Here is an 18,279-nt window from a genome sequence, read left to right on the forward strand (position 1 = left end):
TCTGCACCTGTCGTAGGAGTGGGTAAAAAATCCTACTCATCACATTTTTCATATTTTCTGGTTTCTAATGATATAACAGTAATTATTTGTGTCCAGAATAACTTATTTAATTCAATTATTTTTTGGAAGAATTAATCTCAATATTATGCAATTTCCTTCATCATAGTTCCTGCGGTAAACCTTAGCGTTGATGGTTTTCAGCTCGGCGAAAAAAGTAGGAAATTCATTAAGTACCTTTTTTTTTGGGTTATACGCATGAATTTCACAACTTGGAGGAAGCAAAGAGGCTTTCATCAGGAAGAAAACAAAAAGTTTATTGAAAAAAAGCTTTATTGAAATATGAAATGAAATTATGAAAGAGGTGATAATTATTTACATTATGATCATTTGTCATTTCTTTTGGCAGTGCTTTAGTCGTATACGAATACGGAACATCGCTCGGGTGACTTCAGTGGACACGTGGCCGCCGCTGGTTGGTAACAGAGCAGCCGTATCCATTTTGGGCTTCTCGCGTTCTTGCAACCGTCAGTCTCGTGAAGAAGTTGACCGTACTCGCGTGAGAGCAAGAGCGGTGTGCCGGCAAAGGGGTCACCGCTGCCCGGGGTCATGCTTGCACAGCATCCGACGTGACCTGCGAAGCTGATTCCAAACAGCTCCACTCTCGGCAGTCACGCGGGGTTTCGTGCTGAGGAGTCATGATGCGGGATGCGGCTGGCCCGAAAGTCTCCAACTGCGAATTAGATTGAAAGAGAAACGGAGGGTTTAGTCAATAAATCTAATAGGAAAATTGAGTAAATACCATATAATACCTAAATTCTGTGAAAATATTAAGTAAGAATTACGTCTCCACGTATATGTCTGACAATGAGAATGAGATGCAAAATTGTTTGTCCACTTTTCGATATATTTAAGTGGGTGAGAAGGTAAGGGGTACAATTAATTTCTTTTTTCCACACAGAGTTTGGTACAGAAATAAAGTATAGAAAACAAACGATATCAATTGTATACTTAGTAGTGCATTTGATTTTCCACTCGATGTCAGCACAGAACATAAACTCACTCGTATCCCTTGGCAACCAAGTTTTTGCAAATTCATTCTAGCAATTAACTTTACCTAACTCTGTTGAGAAAAAAAATCACTTGTACCCCTTGGCTTCTCAACCCCTCAGTCCCTTCTTCAGGGCTATAATTTGTGCCTCGGTCCTCTTGGATCATTGATTAAATTTTCAGATATCGATTAAGATCATTAAAAATTGAGGTCAAGAAAAAGACATCGAAAATATTAATGTTTCTTTGAGAATGCTCCGGATTTTCTCAGAATTGGCTCCGTAAGAAAGTCACTATACCCCCGAGCAATAAATTTTGTGCATTTTCAAAATTCACTTACTCATTTTTAACTGCGTGGTACTCCATTTTCACATTTCTTGGATGTATAACTATTACTTATACCGATTACTTTTTAAATAAAGCGTCCCGGGTTACGGAGAATATTAATCATCGTCATCAGACTCAAATTAGTATGATATTATACAGATTATAATTTATTATTCATCGAATTTGGGGTCGCTTTCTAAATAAAAAGAAGAGGAACATGTCATATTTATCCATCTAGGCAATATTTATGCATACAGCTGCAGCGCAGCCTTTTATTAATGATATTTGTGCACATAGGGAAAATCCTTTCCATAGCAATCATCTTCTGTATCTTACCTCATATCGCAAGGGATGGATCAGTTATTTTGATAGAAGCCCTTAACCCGTTTTGACACCATATTTCAAATCTTATGTAGTATTATTTATTTTTAGCTGTATTTTTATGAAGTTATGCATATAGTTTCAGGTAGTATTTAATGTATTTTTTCCTCTTATTTTTTCTATAAAGAGGCTCACGGGTCATTTCATAAATCACAGAAATTAACGAAAATTAATTTTTAAATTATTTTTTGATTGCAGTTTAAATAATAAAGTGCAGTAATTAATATTTAAAAAAGGATGATCTAAAAATATTCTGGTTGATTCATTGGCCTCATAATTAAATGTGAAAGAATGATCTATCTGCTACGTTTGTGCTATGTATTCTGATTATATCCTACTGAGTCACGAGTTTTAAACGTAGGGGTCAGGGAGTTTAAATATAGCAATGGATCAAAATTTTGCAAGTGGGGAATCAGTTCCATTCTTTTTGCTAACTCTGAGATATCTTTTGCTGGAGTTTTCCTCTAGGTCATAGAGCATATTCGGTCTTTTCACAGCCCTAAATATCGGAAATCTCGCTGATTCAGTTTCCTCTACCGCATATTTCACAGTTTGCGGCACAAAATTTCAACCCTTTTGCGGGTTGCATGTCATGTTAAATATTATTGGAACTGGTACGACTGATTCCGAGTATAGTATCGGTGGTAATCAAAATGTACATCAATATCTGTAAGAAGCGTCGATAGTTTTGCAAATAGATAGTTTTTTTTAGCATTTTTCAGTTTTTTTTCGGAGTAATTTCCCGTTCCTAATTTCAACGATAGTGTTGAGACAAACGTATTTCTTACAAATTTCTTTAAAATTTTATTGACTTTAGAGAATTTTCTTATTCGAAAAGTCTTTTTGAAATTATTTGGATTTGTATGTACTCTTCGTGGCTTCGGCTAGCTCCTTTTCGACCGAAATATGTCGAAAGTTGTCCGAAAATATATAATTCGTTCCATCTCAAGGTTTTTCCTTTGTTACGTTAACTTCCTAGTAAGCAACTGTTCTCGAAAGTTGGCCATGGATTTTTTTACAGTGACGCAACTACTGTAAACGGGTTAATCGGTAACAAAACAGCAATCGTTGCATTATCCCAAGCCAAAAACGGCAGTATAGACGTCGCTTTTTTCGCTTTACCGGGCTTCATTTGTATTTTCCTTCAGACGATTACAAAAATAGGGAAGAATAAACATTACAGTTGGGCGCTGACCTTTTCGAAGGTCGAGATATGATAACCAGTCAGACGGGGGCAGAGAAAGTGTCGAAGTGTTTGTGTTCTCTAATGTCAACTTGCTTGAAGGACTTCGAACCTTACTACATCGGGCAGTGAGCTATTTATGTATATGGGCAAGAGGGAATTGACTGGAATGAGCTCGCATCCGCGATGCCTTGGCTCTGCTTTTGACGGGGCCGTGTTTGCATGCTCCGATGTTTACACTCACCTCCAACTCTGCCGTGTAATCCCCCTTTTGATTGACTTCCCAACGGCGTGTCTCTTACTGTGAGAGTTACTTCGAGTGATCCAGGATCACGCATCTTCACTTATTTTTTTCCAAGCTCATTCGCCGACTGTTTAGAGAGGCTCAATCCCAACAGATGGATTCATGTTCACTATCGCCTTGCATTAGAGGGTTTTAGATTTATGCTAACTTGGCATCGCACAGTCTAAAGGCCTGGTTATACGATACATTAACACGCACGGGTTAATGTTTAAATGTATGAACGCGAGAATGAACGCCAAAATGCACCGTGTAACCACCCAACTTGTGGGAATGCATGCACAGAAAATAGAACCTTTTCTAATTTGGTTCATGCGTCCGTACATGTTCCGTTCCCGACCACCAAAATCATTCACGCAAACGTACATTAACTTGTACGTGCTAATACACCGTGTAACCAGGCCTTAAGAAGTGATTAACGTCTTTGCTTACTTGGATGTAACCCGAGTTAAAAACCTCTTAATCCCTTGTAATTTCAGACGTTTATTTTGTTGCAAACCCTCCTTATTTCCTTTAAGATGCAGTTTCTTTTTCCCTCACTACTTCAAGGAACATTCCCTTTTTCCTCTCTCCTCAATCGATATCAATCGATTGATCGGTAATCGATTTATACTCCTGCCTACTGTAGTCTGTAATATTTCTATCTTATCGCGTGAACGGCGGTTAAATTTACACGATTTACAATGAGAAACAATTCCTCTGGATTGGGAATCGAACCCCGGAACTTTAACCTTCCGTTTCGCTGCGCAGATCTCTACGCTATATAGATTTGCGTAATCAGGAATTTGGTTTGCGTAATCGTCTGCGCAGTGGCCCGGAAATCCTAGGGTCCGTTCTTCGATTCCCGCTCAATGGGATTTTTTTCTCATGGCAATTTATTTAAATGCCTTATGAAGTTATAGTAAAACATGAAATGATGAAACGCTTGACTCTTGCCGGTGATCACAAAGATACAATTTCGAATGTTAGGTACTATTGCATTTTTAACAGTTTAATACACATGAGATATTTCCATCAATTTACGTCGATTTTTCATGAGAAGTGGAAATACGGGGTTATTATACAACCGTCCTTCCTTCACCCTACAAAGATCACGTATTACTTTACCAAGACCTAACCTTACGCTGTATAAACGTTGTTTCTTGTTTATAGGCCCAAAAGTGTATAATTTATTACCTGATTAATGTCTGAAAGCAAAAAATAATAACGCAATTATGAAAAATATACAGTCTTGGTTGTTTAGAATGCAAATTATGGAGGATATTTTTCTATGATAAAATACCATGTAATACATGTACGTACTCTAATTAAAATGCTGTGCCTAAAATGTTTATATGTTAGCATGGCCCTATGTAAATGATGGTAGCCATAAAACAGGTTGTCCTTAATGGCTACCTTATTATTATTTAAGTTTTTTTTATGTAAACTCACCTCCGGCCTGGAATGTCCGTTTGCATCATTAATTGGCGCAGTTTTTTTGCGGGTCTTGGGCGGTCGCGCCTGGGTCTAATGGAGCAGGCGAACCGACCGCCAGACTCGCGTCCCCGGTTCACTTCCCGGGCGAGATCTTCCTTCCACCTTTGGAGGAGCCCCTCACGGAACTCCAGCCGCCGCCGCCGACCGGCAGAGCCACGCCACCCAACCCGCCTTTCTTAGCGTTGCCGCGGGAGTCCGGGAACAGAATCCTGTCAATGACCTGCCTGATGGTCGAGTGCTTCCGGTCGAAGGGGTTGGGATACATCCTTGGGGTTTTCTGCTTCCTCTTGTATCTCCAAACAAGGTCGTCAGCTGCGGATCGGATGAAAAAGAAACGAATGGTTTAGAAATATGACAAATTCATCGTGAAATGCATGAAAAAAATACCTATGAATATCTGAACACTATCTTGAGTTGACAGGTGCTCCGTCATTGTGATTATGTTGTAAGGATAGACATGCTTCCTCAATAGTTTTGAGAGTAGGAAATTTGATAGATTACGAATGATGACGCATAGTAGGCGAACCAGGAAGAGTTTGGTGTTCTTGAACGGAGTGAAGGACAATCAGCGAATAGATTTTTTTATGCATCGATTTTGAAAAAGAAATATGAATCCTCCTAGCGGGAAAAGTGTTGGGGAGTCCTGGATGAAATAGCATACATCGTTATTGCCATTCTAAGATTGGGAAATTTATGCGGTCCAGTAGTTATTTTTTATCTTTCCTTGCGTCTTTATTATTTTCCGTGAAAAGAAATTTATCGTGTGAGTCACAAATGTTGCTCATTAACGCTGCTGTGGAAAAAAATATTTTTTTCCATTACATGTGATGTAAATATAGTTTTGTTATTTTTTATTTAATCGTGTTTTAAGTGGCTATGATTTTAGGTAAACTCGTGCAATTATCTAGTCTATAAAACGTGCGATAATAGATTGTCATAAAAAATCTCGTCCAAGGATCTGCAGCTTTCTGTGCAGCAAAGTTTTCTGGGTGAAATACCTACAAGGGTCACTGCTGTTTTAGCGAATCACTGACTTGAAATAAATTTGATGCAACAATCACAATTTATATGTGCTATCGCTTAACATAATTTATTGGTTCAAGAAAGATTTATAGCATAATGAGTTCCCAATTACTCAAAGCACTATGACCCAGCAGCCCGTGGATGCCCGTCGTTGATACCTTGGAAGGGAACACGCACAGAACTAGGGGAGAGGGAGAGAATTATTTGCACATTAAAAGGCATCGTGGGAATTTTTCTCTAATTGGGAAGCTTTACCTTTTCGTACGCTACTTCTCGCCGGAGCGGAAGAGTCATGAGAAAGGTTGATAGTTACAAAGAAGGGAGCGAGCAAGGGTGCCTACTGAGCGGAACCCGATGCATTCCTAGATAGGCGAACGAGTTTATCCCCGCTGTTGGCCTCTTGAGAAAAAATAGTCGTTCTAAAGGTGAGAGAATAGTGGAATGCTGGTTTGCATTGAATGCAAAGCTTATTTAAATCATTTGGAGAAAAGCAATTCCAACTGACCGGTAGGAAGGATTTGTAAATAAAAAAGGAGCTAGTTTTGTTATAGTTCCTATCGACCATGCCATGTTGTCTCCATTCCTTGACCGCAATCGCTCGATGAGTGCCTCGCAGTTCCTACTCTTAATGGTCTCATTCCTTCGTTTATAGATTTTTATCCTAAACGCTATTTAGACTCTTATTCCACCTATATCAATTTAGAATTATTCCTATCAATGTATTTATTGCTCTATTGCGTGTTGGAATTATAGTTGAGTATAATATTTGCAGGGTAAACGAGGGAGAAGAAGGAGGAGAATAGGATTTTTTCAGATAGAATGAAAGGGAGTAGGCCTTTTTGCGAATTAAAGAGGGAAGTACTAGAAGGAATGGAAGGCTGCCAGAGTGCTTCTTAAGTACTCCATGATAACCTACCGTTATCGGTGGAATACTTAAATAATAATAATAATTATTATTATTATGCTTTAAATGTAGTTTGTGTCGTTTGTAACGCGACAAAATATTTACTGAAACATCTTCCTACTATCTTTACATGCACGATAATTTCATCATTCAGTTACTCACTCAGTAAATCAACCCGAAGGATATAATGGATATTTGAGGCTAGAGCTCACCCCGGACTAAGCCACAGTCTTGTGAATAACACATATTTAATGAAGGGAGTGACTTAACTTCCCTCCGCTAAAAATCAGTGATTAACTTGATGAACATCACTACTTCCTGGTGCCTCCATAAAAAGTTTTGCTTTGAGAAATATAAATAAGGTCAATGATTTTTTTAACGAATCACGGGCTTGAAATAAATTTGATTCTACGATCACAATTAAACCTTCTATCTAGTAATATAACTCATTTGATTGAGGAAGAACATCTATAACAGCATGAGTGCCCAATTGCTCAAAAGTGGAAATCTGTATTTTTTTTTTGAGACTTTGGTACATTTTTAACATCACATATTTATTAGCAGTTCCTTTCCCTGGGCCACCTCGAACTTCAAGGATTTTAATAGTGGGTGTTTGAAGGTTTCACAAAAGGATTTGAACCCGCGACCCTTCTCTCAGCAACACAGGCTGTGGGAACGAAACCCTTAGGATGGGCTCGCGGGATACACTCCTGGGGCAGGGACTATAAGCGATCAGCTTTTTTCCTCTCCCACCAGAAGGGGAAGGACGGGAAGGAACAAGGAAAGGAGGCGCCGCCGCGATGAGAGCCCGACGACGCCTCCAGGGGAAGGACGGGGAAGGAAGGGAGGGGACGAGGAATCCTGCACCGTCACAAGGCGGGCAGGTCCTACCATCAGCGAAACCAAGCTTACGCAATTAATATGCTACCAATTTTAGTAGATTATCCTATGAGGAAGAAAAATCTATCGATCAAATCGGTAGAAAGCAACACAGGCTGTTCACTCACTAGGCTGCCAGATAATTGCGTCGGTAATGGAATATTATAGCGCCGTTTTTCAAACTTTATATTTTGAAAACATATGCCAAAAAATATTTCGTAGAGAAAAAGACGTTCACTTATTAGGTGTTTTCTGGTAAACGCTGAGCCATAGTTTTGATGTCGTCAGTCAATGACCGATCGGAAATTTTGAAAATGTAGGGAAAATAGCGCTATCCAGACGTTGAGCTCAGCTGCTTTTTACTTCTCCCGTATAGGCGGAATTATGTTGGGTGTGCAAACGGCAACCGATTATCGATCGCACTGTTTCAAAATATGATGCTTATTGCGTGACTATATGTTGAGATCATCCGCTTATCGGATGTCAGCGACCGTGCACGCATTTTAATTGCATGATGCTCGCAGCGCTACGAAGACGTTGAGCTCAGCAAGTCACCAGCAGTCAACGACTGATCAGATATTTTAAAAATATGGTGTCATTAACGTTACTGAGATGTTAAACCCATGCGCTTATCGGCAGTCAACGACCTATGAGATACTTCAAAATTATGTGTGCGATGTTTAGCTCAGCTGAGTTCCTCTTCCGCGGTGTTAGTAGGGTTTAATGAAGGTGTCAAAATTACTAAATCTGATTTCTTCCATGATGCATTTTGTCTCACGTCCCCTGAATGTTATCGTTTAAGAAAATACCAGTATTTCATGCTAATAATTCCATTTCCTTGAATTCCATATTGAAAATGGCGCACTTTGTTCGTTTCTTTCAGCATTTTCCCGAAGTTTTTTGGATTTCCAACCCTCATTCATTGACAAAAGACTCCCTGCGTACTGCACAATCATGCTTTACTCATAAAGCTAAGATTGCAATAGAAGCGTATTATTTCTTCGCATCCTGACTGAATTGCATGACTTCATGTCAGCCATTTTGCTGCATCTGCAGACAAGATTACAGTAATTGCATTTAAAGGACCATTTTTCAGTCCCATGTACATAAAATGTATTAGATTTCTTTGTCTCGTACTCCATTCTAGCGCATACCTAAGCATCCGTTCAAGCCCCGGCGACTCTATTTATATTTTCCATAATATTAGTAGAATCCGCTAATGATTCATCTATTACTTCCTATTGCTTGGTCGAAATAAAAACTTACGATCACAGCTTTCTCTCTATGAGTCCCTCGACCTTATCTCTCCCGCTGTCATTCTCAATCTTCAGGTTAGCCTTCGGGCCATGTACTAAGGTGGAACCCGTAGACCCTCTCTGTCGGAGACTACAAAGCGAATTGGGGTAATTTATTATTTCCGTTTATGAGGATGGACTGAGAGAGCTACAGGAGGAAGTGCCTTGATTTCGCTCGAGGTATCTGCGAGGAAGAAACTAATGAACAAGACCGGGTTTTACCCACTCCGACCTCCGCCTGCGTCTCCCAAAATCGTGTGGGTTTATCTGCCAGCCCGAAGAGATGAGAATCGTTTTCTTTTTGGCATTGATATCTCTTCCGGAGTCTCGCTGACCCACATGTGTGGATCCAAGGGCGTCTCAAATGAACTCGGCGACGTAGTTCGCCCTGCCCACCCGCTCACTTAAAAAGACCTCTCTCTCTCCATTGGCTGAATCTACCGCCGCATGTGGCCTTTCGCAAGTACCCTGTCCCTACGTTATCTTGGATTAACTGAAGAAATCCAGGCAGCAGGGTCCTCGGATAGCTAGAGTATATTTCCTAAGAAAAATATTTATCCGAAAGCCAATTAAAAGGGTAAAGAAAACCTCTGAAACTAATGTTTTGGCTGGGTTAGGAAGCCTTCTAGATGGAGAAGAATATAATGTCCACAAGGATTACGAATAATTTAAAAGGGGAACAGTAATGGTTACAATGTAAGGCAAGACTATAGGATTACCTCAGGTTGCTTATCAATCGGTCGAATAGGATCTGGGAACAATATTAATTCAGATGCGGCAGCTTTTTCGAGATCACTTTAATTTAGCATCTCCTCGACTCGATAATATTCGATCATTTCGAAATCTTGTTTGACAAATTTATTTACCTTTAACTACAGGATAAACGTGAACTTACAATGAACAGGACAAATAAAAAAGATTTCATTCCGCGGACAGATCATCCTGAAATATGCGTTTCTGAGGTACTGGTGCAGAACTTTGGTTTGACTAGTTGGATGTTCAATGGTACGAATAACAATATCGATGCGATGAAGCTCATATTCAAATCAACGAACAATGCACGGATACCTTGGATTATATCTTGGATTCCTTTTATAAAGAACGTTTTGCAGCACTTCTTTCGTGTCATTTTCCATTGATTTTTTCGCGCATAATTTCCAAGACGTGTACGTGACGAGAATGCTTGAGATAAATATTCATAGATGATGCTTGTTTTTCTAACATTCCTCACAGTGTTTAGAGCGGCTTTTCTTTTTTCTCTTCGGGTAACTTTCTCCCGTCTTTTGTATTTGTGGCCAGCCTACTTATTTTTATACTTCAGCTCTCTCTTATATGAGCAGTATAAATTTTAGTAAGTTAAAAAGTATACTTTTGGTATACTGGTTTAACTTTCATCTTTGTCCTTTTCGAGTACATGTTACCACACATATCCGCATGAATCCAGTTTCACCCTGTCTTTTATTTATATGAAGTATAATATGTCTAGACCCAATTTCGTTATCCAAGTCTCAGTTCAGCAAATATTTAAAAAGTTGTTTTCATTGGTATGAGTATATAGAACTATGCTAATTCGTTTACGCAGTCTTGAGTTAACTTTTAGAAAAAGAGGATAGTTCCTCCAAGGTAAAACCTACGATTCAGCACGTTTGATCTGTTAGTGGTGGACAACGTTATCTACTTCAGACGTATGAAGTGATGCTACCACACATTTTAAGCTCTGTAAAGCCAGGGAAAACGGTGCAGCGTAATCTGCTTAAAATATTATTTTTCCTAGTAATATTATGTAAAATATTCTCAGAACTGATACAATTATCCTAAAATGTCCACCTTTGACGAAGTATTCTTTTTTAGTTAGCTTGATTAGGTGAATTAGAATGTATAAGGTAAGGAATTGGATCCGATTAATCCCTCATCGAACTATCATTTTCCTTGTTCAAATTTAGGCAAGAAGCTCGTATATCGTTCGTCAAAATTGAGCCATATGGTATTACAATCTCTTTGCATGTCTCTTAAGTACTATATGGTTGTCGATACTACTAACATATCATTTCTTATGTTTGGATTCAAAACAGAATAATGATTTAAATCATCTTGGATTATATTTTTCTAAAGGGCAGGTACATTGTACAAGGAAGGTACATTGCTGATCCTGTTACGACAAAAGCGTGACTAGCATTTCTACATGAATTGGTGAACCCAATTCAGTACACGAGGTAAAATTTGATGGTAGGTATTTGGGTGGAGGGATATCAGATGCAAATCATGCCTGTGAGAACAATTTAGGTTGACTTTAATCGATTCACCAAATACGAATTTCATGCGGCGTCTAGCTTTCCGGGAAATGAAACTTTCGGTAGGCGACGGCTGCCATTCCTTGCGTTCTATTTGTCCCTGACCCAGTCTTGGAGCTCGCTTACATTATCAATATAGTTTTCTACAGTGATTTCTGTTGTCAACTGTTTCAATTAACACCGTCCTCAAAAGGTCAAGACCCTCGGAAAAATGATAATTTTCAGTTTGTCCTACATGTCTACTCAAGAAGGACAAGGTTACTATCGGTATTTACTGCAGCTTATGAATGGACCACGTTTCTTGGGTGGTTGGTTGGGTTGTGTGGTTTCTTTCAATGGGTTCCCATGTTTTTTCGTGGATCTTTCCCCACTTTTCCAGAATTCTTTCCTGGATTCCTCTTGATAAATACGTTCATTCTATATTTATTTCGTACAGCACTTTCTCATATAGCCTCGGTTATTTTCCTAAACATGGCATACTATAAGATGAAAAGCAATACTTGACAGTAGCGCAGCGAGGGGGGATCTAATAGGGGGGGGTTAAACCCCCCAGATCTCTTAGAACTTTTCAAGTTTAATCCATTTCACTTAATTGGATAAACATTACTTACAGGATAGTGTAAGGATTAATGAAATATCTCTCAGAAGGCAGTAAAACTCACCTTTTCTAATCATTTATCATTAAAATTTTCAGGGCTCCCGCCCCCCGCATCTCCCACTTACCCTGGTGGGTATTCCATACCCCCCAGACACCCCAGTACCAGTTGCGCCTAACCTCCCCCCAGCCATAAGTCCTAGCTGTGCCCCAGATACTTGAAATATGAATTCAGTTACAGATTATGGGTTGAGATTGATCAGCACAGACCTCCTTCTTTTATAACTAATAACTTCAGGCTTTACTTTGTGAAACCTTTCCATATTGGAAGTAAGGAAATAAAACTTTGTAAGGTTCACTGTTATTTAATTATGGGCGCGACCCGGGTTTCGTAACTTGGTTACATCGTCAGGTGACTGATCTTCCATACATCATACATTTATACACAAAGTACACAAGTGACAGTGGGGACATCTATCGGAAAGGAAAAGGACTGGTTGAAAGGGCGGGGGTGAGGGTTAAACACGGAATGGAATAGTGAGAAAGGGGCAGCCTTGATTTGGGACGAGGGTTTTTCCTGTGAGGATAGGTATCTGACCAGCCAGGGGAGGGCGGGGTTAAAGTGGGTGAGGAGACGAGAGCTAAAGAAGGTGGCGGTGTTGGTGTCTCACTATTCCATTCCGTGTTTAACCCTCACCCCCGCCCTTTCAACCAGTCCTTTTCCTTTCCGATAGATGTCCCCACTGCCACTTGTGTACTTTGTGTATAAATGTATGATGCATGCAAGATCAGTCACCTGACGATGTAACCAAGTTACGAAGCCCGGGTCGTGCCCATAATTAAATAACAGTGAACCTTACAAAGTTTTATATCCTTACCTCCTTCTTTTATTTAATAAACGAATTCAGAGCCAAAAAAGGTGCCAAAATTTGTGGTCTTTACGTCAGAAAGAGTGCCAGCGCCTGTTGCTGTTGTCCACCAATCAGGATTTTTCTCTACAGTTAATCGCCATGGAATCTAACGCCTGCTTCATCTAACAACTGATATGTTTGAGTTACTAGACCTTAGTTTTTTTACAGAAAATATTGATTCTTACAGAGTGCAATCAACCAAAAAAATCGCTCTACAATTTCATTTGTGTTAAAAACGATTAAGTTCTCAAATGCATGCTGTCCTCGCCATCTCACTTTCTTCTGCCTTTTTTCAGCATAAGTTGAACGAGTTCAACCCTCCCCCCCACCAGCCAATCCATTAAATCTATTCTCCTTCTTTCTAACCAGTATCTTCCTTTATCGACTAAAAATTCTCTTCCTTTTTGAATATATTCTTGGAAAGTGTTGCATAAAGTTTGTTAATTTAAAATATTGATATTGGCACGAACAGAGAGATACAACTGTGCATGTGAAAATTTCTTGGCCTTTAAACATATTCTCTGCTGCGGAGAGGCCACCTGTAATAGGGAATAAAATAGCGGGGTTCTATATATGCCAGCGTATAAATTATCACGTTACCTTATAGTCGGAAAAAAGCATTTCTTACGAATAGATTCTGTAGGATTTCCAAAAACAAATTGAACATTGCCGCATACAGAGTTCCAAATGAATTGAGAGAGGCAGAGATTTTAGATTTCATTGATAATGAAAGAAATAAGATAATAAAAATACTGTGTATAAGCACTTTAAAGCGCACTTTTAGTACCTTATAATAAAAGATCCTCCGAGAATCCAATTTCATAAAATTGTCAATGCAATATTCAATAAAAATATTTTCGTGGAGTAATTGAAAGGATAGGATCGAAAATATTAATTCCATTTCTTTTGAATGACTTACGCTCTCATGGGCTGAGCCGAAAATGAATTTTGAATCAGGAATGCGATGATTCCGAAAGAAAAAAATACTCAACAACCCCAGCAGGAAAATTGTTCGGAATGTGTTCTTTTTCTGGCGTTTGGCATTGTCTAGGACTGGGATCATTGAGAAAGCATCACTGGCCGAGTGCAAGCAGTGAGGCTTTAAAAAATACGATCATATTCGGATTACTAGCGGGCATTCCTAGGATGAAGGCTGTCGACATTTTCCGCGTCGTTGCGCAAAGGCGAATTGCATTGTACCTACTCAGTTACTTGCTGTGTTCTCGTTGAAAGGACGCGTGTAATACAAGATGATCCCCACACCTGAGCTTCAATGACCTGTTCTCAGACCCTCCATTCAGTCTTAGTAGTTGCATATAATTTAGAAAAATACAGAAAACAATATCTCTCATAACCCACTCTTGAAACTTTTTGATACACATATTATTCTTACATAGCTCAATCTAAATGAGTAATATATATATATATATATATATATATACTACTTCATTCATTCACACGACGCCTTAAGCGCAAATATGCATATAAATTCACAGGTAAGGAAAGAAAGGGAAAGGAACATGGAATAGAAAAAGGACAAGGACAACGGTGCTGTGGTAGATGGAAAAAGCCAGAAATCAGAGGGTAAAAATGCGGCCTGACTGGGACTCGAACCCATATATATATATATATATATATATTAAAAAAACTGCAATTTATTTCACAGAGTGGAGAGCTTTGGAGATGAAAATGCATTAACTTGGTAGTAATTAAGCGCTCACTTTTCCATAGGCTTTCCCTTTTAATAAATACTCTACCCGGTGATATTGATCCGTTTGGTCTGACACTTAAATATTTTACTCATCGGGCATTAACATATTTATCGCATAAATGACTAGATAGCCGGATAAATGTTTGTTTTTCTTTTTTATTCTATTTAAATTTGTAACAAATAATTATTCTTTAATTATTTAATATTTTTTGTTATAAGTGCACTTTATATTGGCAGTATTGCTGTATGTGTATCTCTTTATTAAAATAAATATAAATAAATTCCTGAGTGTGTACGAAGACCTTAAATATTTTTGTACCTAAGCTACTTATGAGTGAATCCGTGGATACTTCTTCGGCAATTATACTACACCTACCGGCATGAAAATTGAAGGTTAAAAGCCTAGGAAAAGCTTTAAACCCATGCAATGCTTGAAAGATCATCTTATCTTTCACAACCTAATTAGATGTAGACCGAGCAATAGGAAAGAATTCGAAGCATTGATTACCTGAAAGTACATCTGTTTCTCTAAAATAACAATCCTAATTTCTATAGGCTTCAGTATTCCGTTTTGCCTGTTGATATCGTCAAAAAGTGAGAGACATTGAGGAGAAATGATATTTATTTTGGGAAAGCAGTAAATTTATCACTTGGATATCTTGATTTCAATTGATGCGAGGGTTTTTGAAGCCGTGTCAAGGGTTTTAATGAGTATAGTATAGTGAAATCGTTACTCTTTTGGACAATCTGAGCAGTCTTAACATGAAAACAGATATGTTGTTCCTCCTCGAGGTATTTTCTCAAAGACTACCTTCATTATCTAATGTAAATGAATGTATTTCGAGGAATATCACAATTAAATACATATAAGTTTGCCGATTATTGGATTGCATTCAGAAATTTTCCCGTTAAACCCATAGGGAAACTTCTTTGCCTTTACCTTTCTGGTTATTTTCATTGAACACACCGGTAGGAAGATGAGACATGTTTCTGAGTGGTATCGTTTTTCAAACATTTCTCTTGATAACAAAATTTTAGACAGTGGGAGATTAATTTGTAAATTCGATGTTCAAGCGCATCAGAGTGAATAAAAATAAACACCTACCAAGCGCAACATAAATCCTTCATATCTGAGATCCGGCGATTTCTGGAGCAAAGCGAAGTCAGCGTTGGATTCTTTTAGGACAGTTGCAAGATTCACCATCAAATTCACTAAATTTGTTAGCGATGGTCTCAACATTGCAATGGACGGTAATGAAACAGAAAAAAACTCGGAATCGCCAGCGGTAACGATATCATATTCACTAAATTTATTGGCGATGCAACCTAAAGTTTACAACAAAAAAGCTTTCATTCCGTGAGCAGAACATCCTACGATGAACATTTCTGAGGAATTGATGCACAGCTCCAGTTTTGCTGCACGACTGTTATGATATGAATAATAACCTAGATGTAATGGCGCGCACATGCAAATCAATGAATTATTACAGTGGCGTAACCAGGGGGGTGCGGACCCCCTCTGATATATAAAAAAATATTGTCCTTCAAAAATGAAAATAAAATATCGAAAAATCATGAATTTACAAAATATTTCTTTAACAAATGAAGTTTTTTCGATTATGAAAAGTGTTAAAATTATTTTTAAACCCTCTACTTAGTACCCTGTTTTTAAACAAATTTCCACTCTGCTTTTGAACCCCCCCCCGAAAGAAATTCCTGGCTACGCCACTGAATTACTACCTTGGATAGTTTGGAAGTAAAAGGTAGCAGTACGGTCGAAGAAGGGATTGAAACTCACCTATTCGGCTCCAAGGTGAACTCGAAAGATTTGTTGCACGTTGTGTTTGTGTAGGTATTCCTCTTGAACGTGTGGAACTAGAAAAGCCTTCACTTTCTCCTATTCACAGGTAACCGAACGTCCGCTTCCCTCAGAATGAGCCGGCGACACAAAAGCTGGAGATGCCGATAGCTACGAGAGCGTAAACACTGCAGTCACCACACGAGCTGGCAGAGAGAGACTGAGTAGGTAACAACCTCGCACGCTGGGAGCAACTCTCCGTATAACCTCCCGATGACAGGATCTCCGATGTATATAAGATCGTTGAATGTCGAAAAAAAAAGACAACAGCGCAGTCGAGTGCGTCAGTGGTGGGAGTGTGAGCTTGTGGTCGCGTGTGGTCTATCTCTCTCCCACACCAGGTTTGCTCTCTCACACTTCGCCGAGTTGACGGAAGCCTCCCATTGGTGGCTTTGACCTTGCGCCGTTGAACGGGCGGGTAGAGGGGAAAGTTGGTTTGGCATCCGCGGCGGGAGAAGCATGCGGTGGAGAAATGGTGGGATGAGTGTGGGAAGAAGGGGTGAGATGTGTGATGCAGTGCTGTTAGCCGCTGGGAAGTCCGAAGGGTTATTCTATATTACGGAATGAAAAGTGACCACATCCAAGGGCGTACCCAGGATCAAAACTACGGGGGGTGGGGGAGCAAGCCATGGTTGTTCAAGTTATAGGTAAGATTTAAGCATGGAAAAAATCTATGAAACCAACATTTTAAGGAAACTGTAACAGCTCTTTATTAGTTTTTAAAATTATTTACTTGAAAAAATATTATTTTCCTCAAAGACATTTGCGATTGTTGCTCCTGCCCCTCGCTGGGTACGCCCATGACCACATTCATAGTTATGCTTGATCCAGGGCAGGGATGCCGACTTACAAAAAATATTGGGGGGGCCCAAACCGGGGATCTTGTTCCGGGAAATTTTATAGGTAGTGAGTTTTAAGTTTTTTAAGCATTTAAGAAGAGTCATATGATCAACATTAGAACCCTGATTACTCGAATCTCTATATCTGGACACTCCGGGGAAAATCAACAAGCCTGACACATTTTTTCCTTACACCCATAACGAATTTTTGAGGGGGCTCGGGCCCCTTCAGGCCCCATGGAGTCGGCGCCTCTGATCCAGGGGCGGTCTGACCAGGTCGGCAATCGACAAGGGCCCCGAGCTTAGGAGGGCTACAACGCTCGCGTCTAACGTGAAGCGTGTGCGAAAGGTGTGATATTAAAGGCTCAGATTTCTTGTACGATGTGAGGCACAGGGGCGCAGCTACGAATTAAGGCTAGGGGGGGCTTTAAGGCGCAAGTAATACTTTGGGTTGTGGGGGTATTGCATACCCGCCATGATAATTAGGAGTTGCGGGGGCCCTCCTCCAGAAAAATTTTAAGATTAATGATTCAAAATGGCGAGTTATACGGCTTTCTGAGGGATATTTGATTAATCCTAATACTATTCTATAAGTAATGCAAATCCATTTAGTAAAATGGATTAAATTTAAAAATTTGTCTGAGCTCTGGGAGGGGGGGGTCTATACCCACAAAACCCCCCTCGCTGCGCCACTGGTGAGGCACACTTGATAATGTTGTTTGTAACGACGAAACGCGTACCGTCATAATAAAACTCAGTGGAAACATTACAATGTCTAATTTTACTAATAATAAGACATTATTTGAACCTAAGTTTTTTTTGCTATTTGAACTACCAAATGAAACTGATCACATTTGTAGAACTGTTTGACCTTCAAAATTAATGAATGTACAAAACACAATTCACAAGTATCTATTCTTCCTCGTGAACAGGAAGAACATGATTAGTTCTGCAAATAATTCGTTTGATAAGTTTTAGACCCATGACAGTTCCATTCCACTACAGCTCGATGACAGTTTGATAAATACACTAATTTTCCCACGTCAATCATCTTTAAAATATTTCTTATCTTCCTCATCCTAGTCCGAAATTTGAAATCCTAGTCCGAAATTTGAAATCCTACTCCACTCTCCTCACTTCACACCAATTAGGCTCCAGGCAACGACAATGACACAAAGAAACTAACCGTTCTCGTGGAAATGAGCCGTTTCCATGGTTACTCGCGAGTCGAAGTCGGTCACGTATTGAAATTCCCACT

The 18,279-nt window shown here is 39.3% G+C and overlaps 1 long non-coding RNA gene across 1 annotated transcript; it reads right to left on the bottom strand.

Moving 5' to 3' along the window:
* Positions 1–312: 312 nt before the first annotated feature.
* On the bottom strand, positions 313–16,402 carry LOC124160456. The gene is made up of 3 exons (XR_006865163.1): positions 16,123–16,402; positions 4,671–5,027; positions 313–730 (listed from the first exon to the last, which is right to left on the bottom strand). It is a non-coding gene; the product is annotated as an uncharacterized LOC124160456 (long non-coding RNA).
* Positions 16,403–18,279: the final 1,877 nt, after the last annotated feature.

Source organism: Ischnura elegans, chromosome 6, assembly GCF_921293095.1.
Source record: "Ischnura elegans chromosome 6, ioIscEleg1.1, whole genome shotgun sequence".
In the NCBI taxonomy this organism is placed as follows: domain Eukaryota; kingdom Metazoa; phylum Arthropoda; class Insecta; order Odonata; family Coenagrionidae; genus Ischnura; species Ischnura elegans.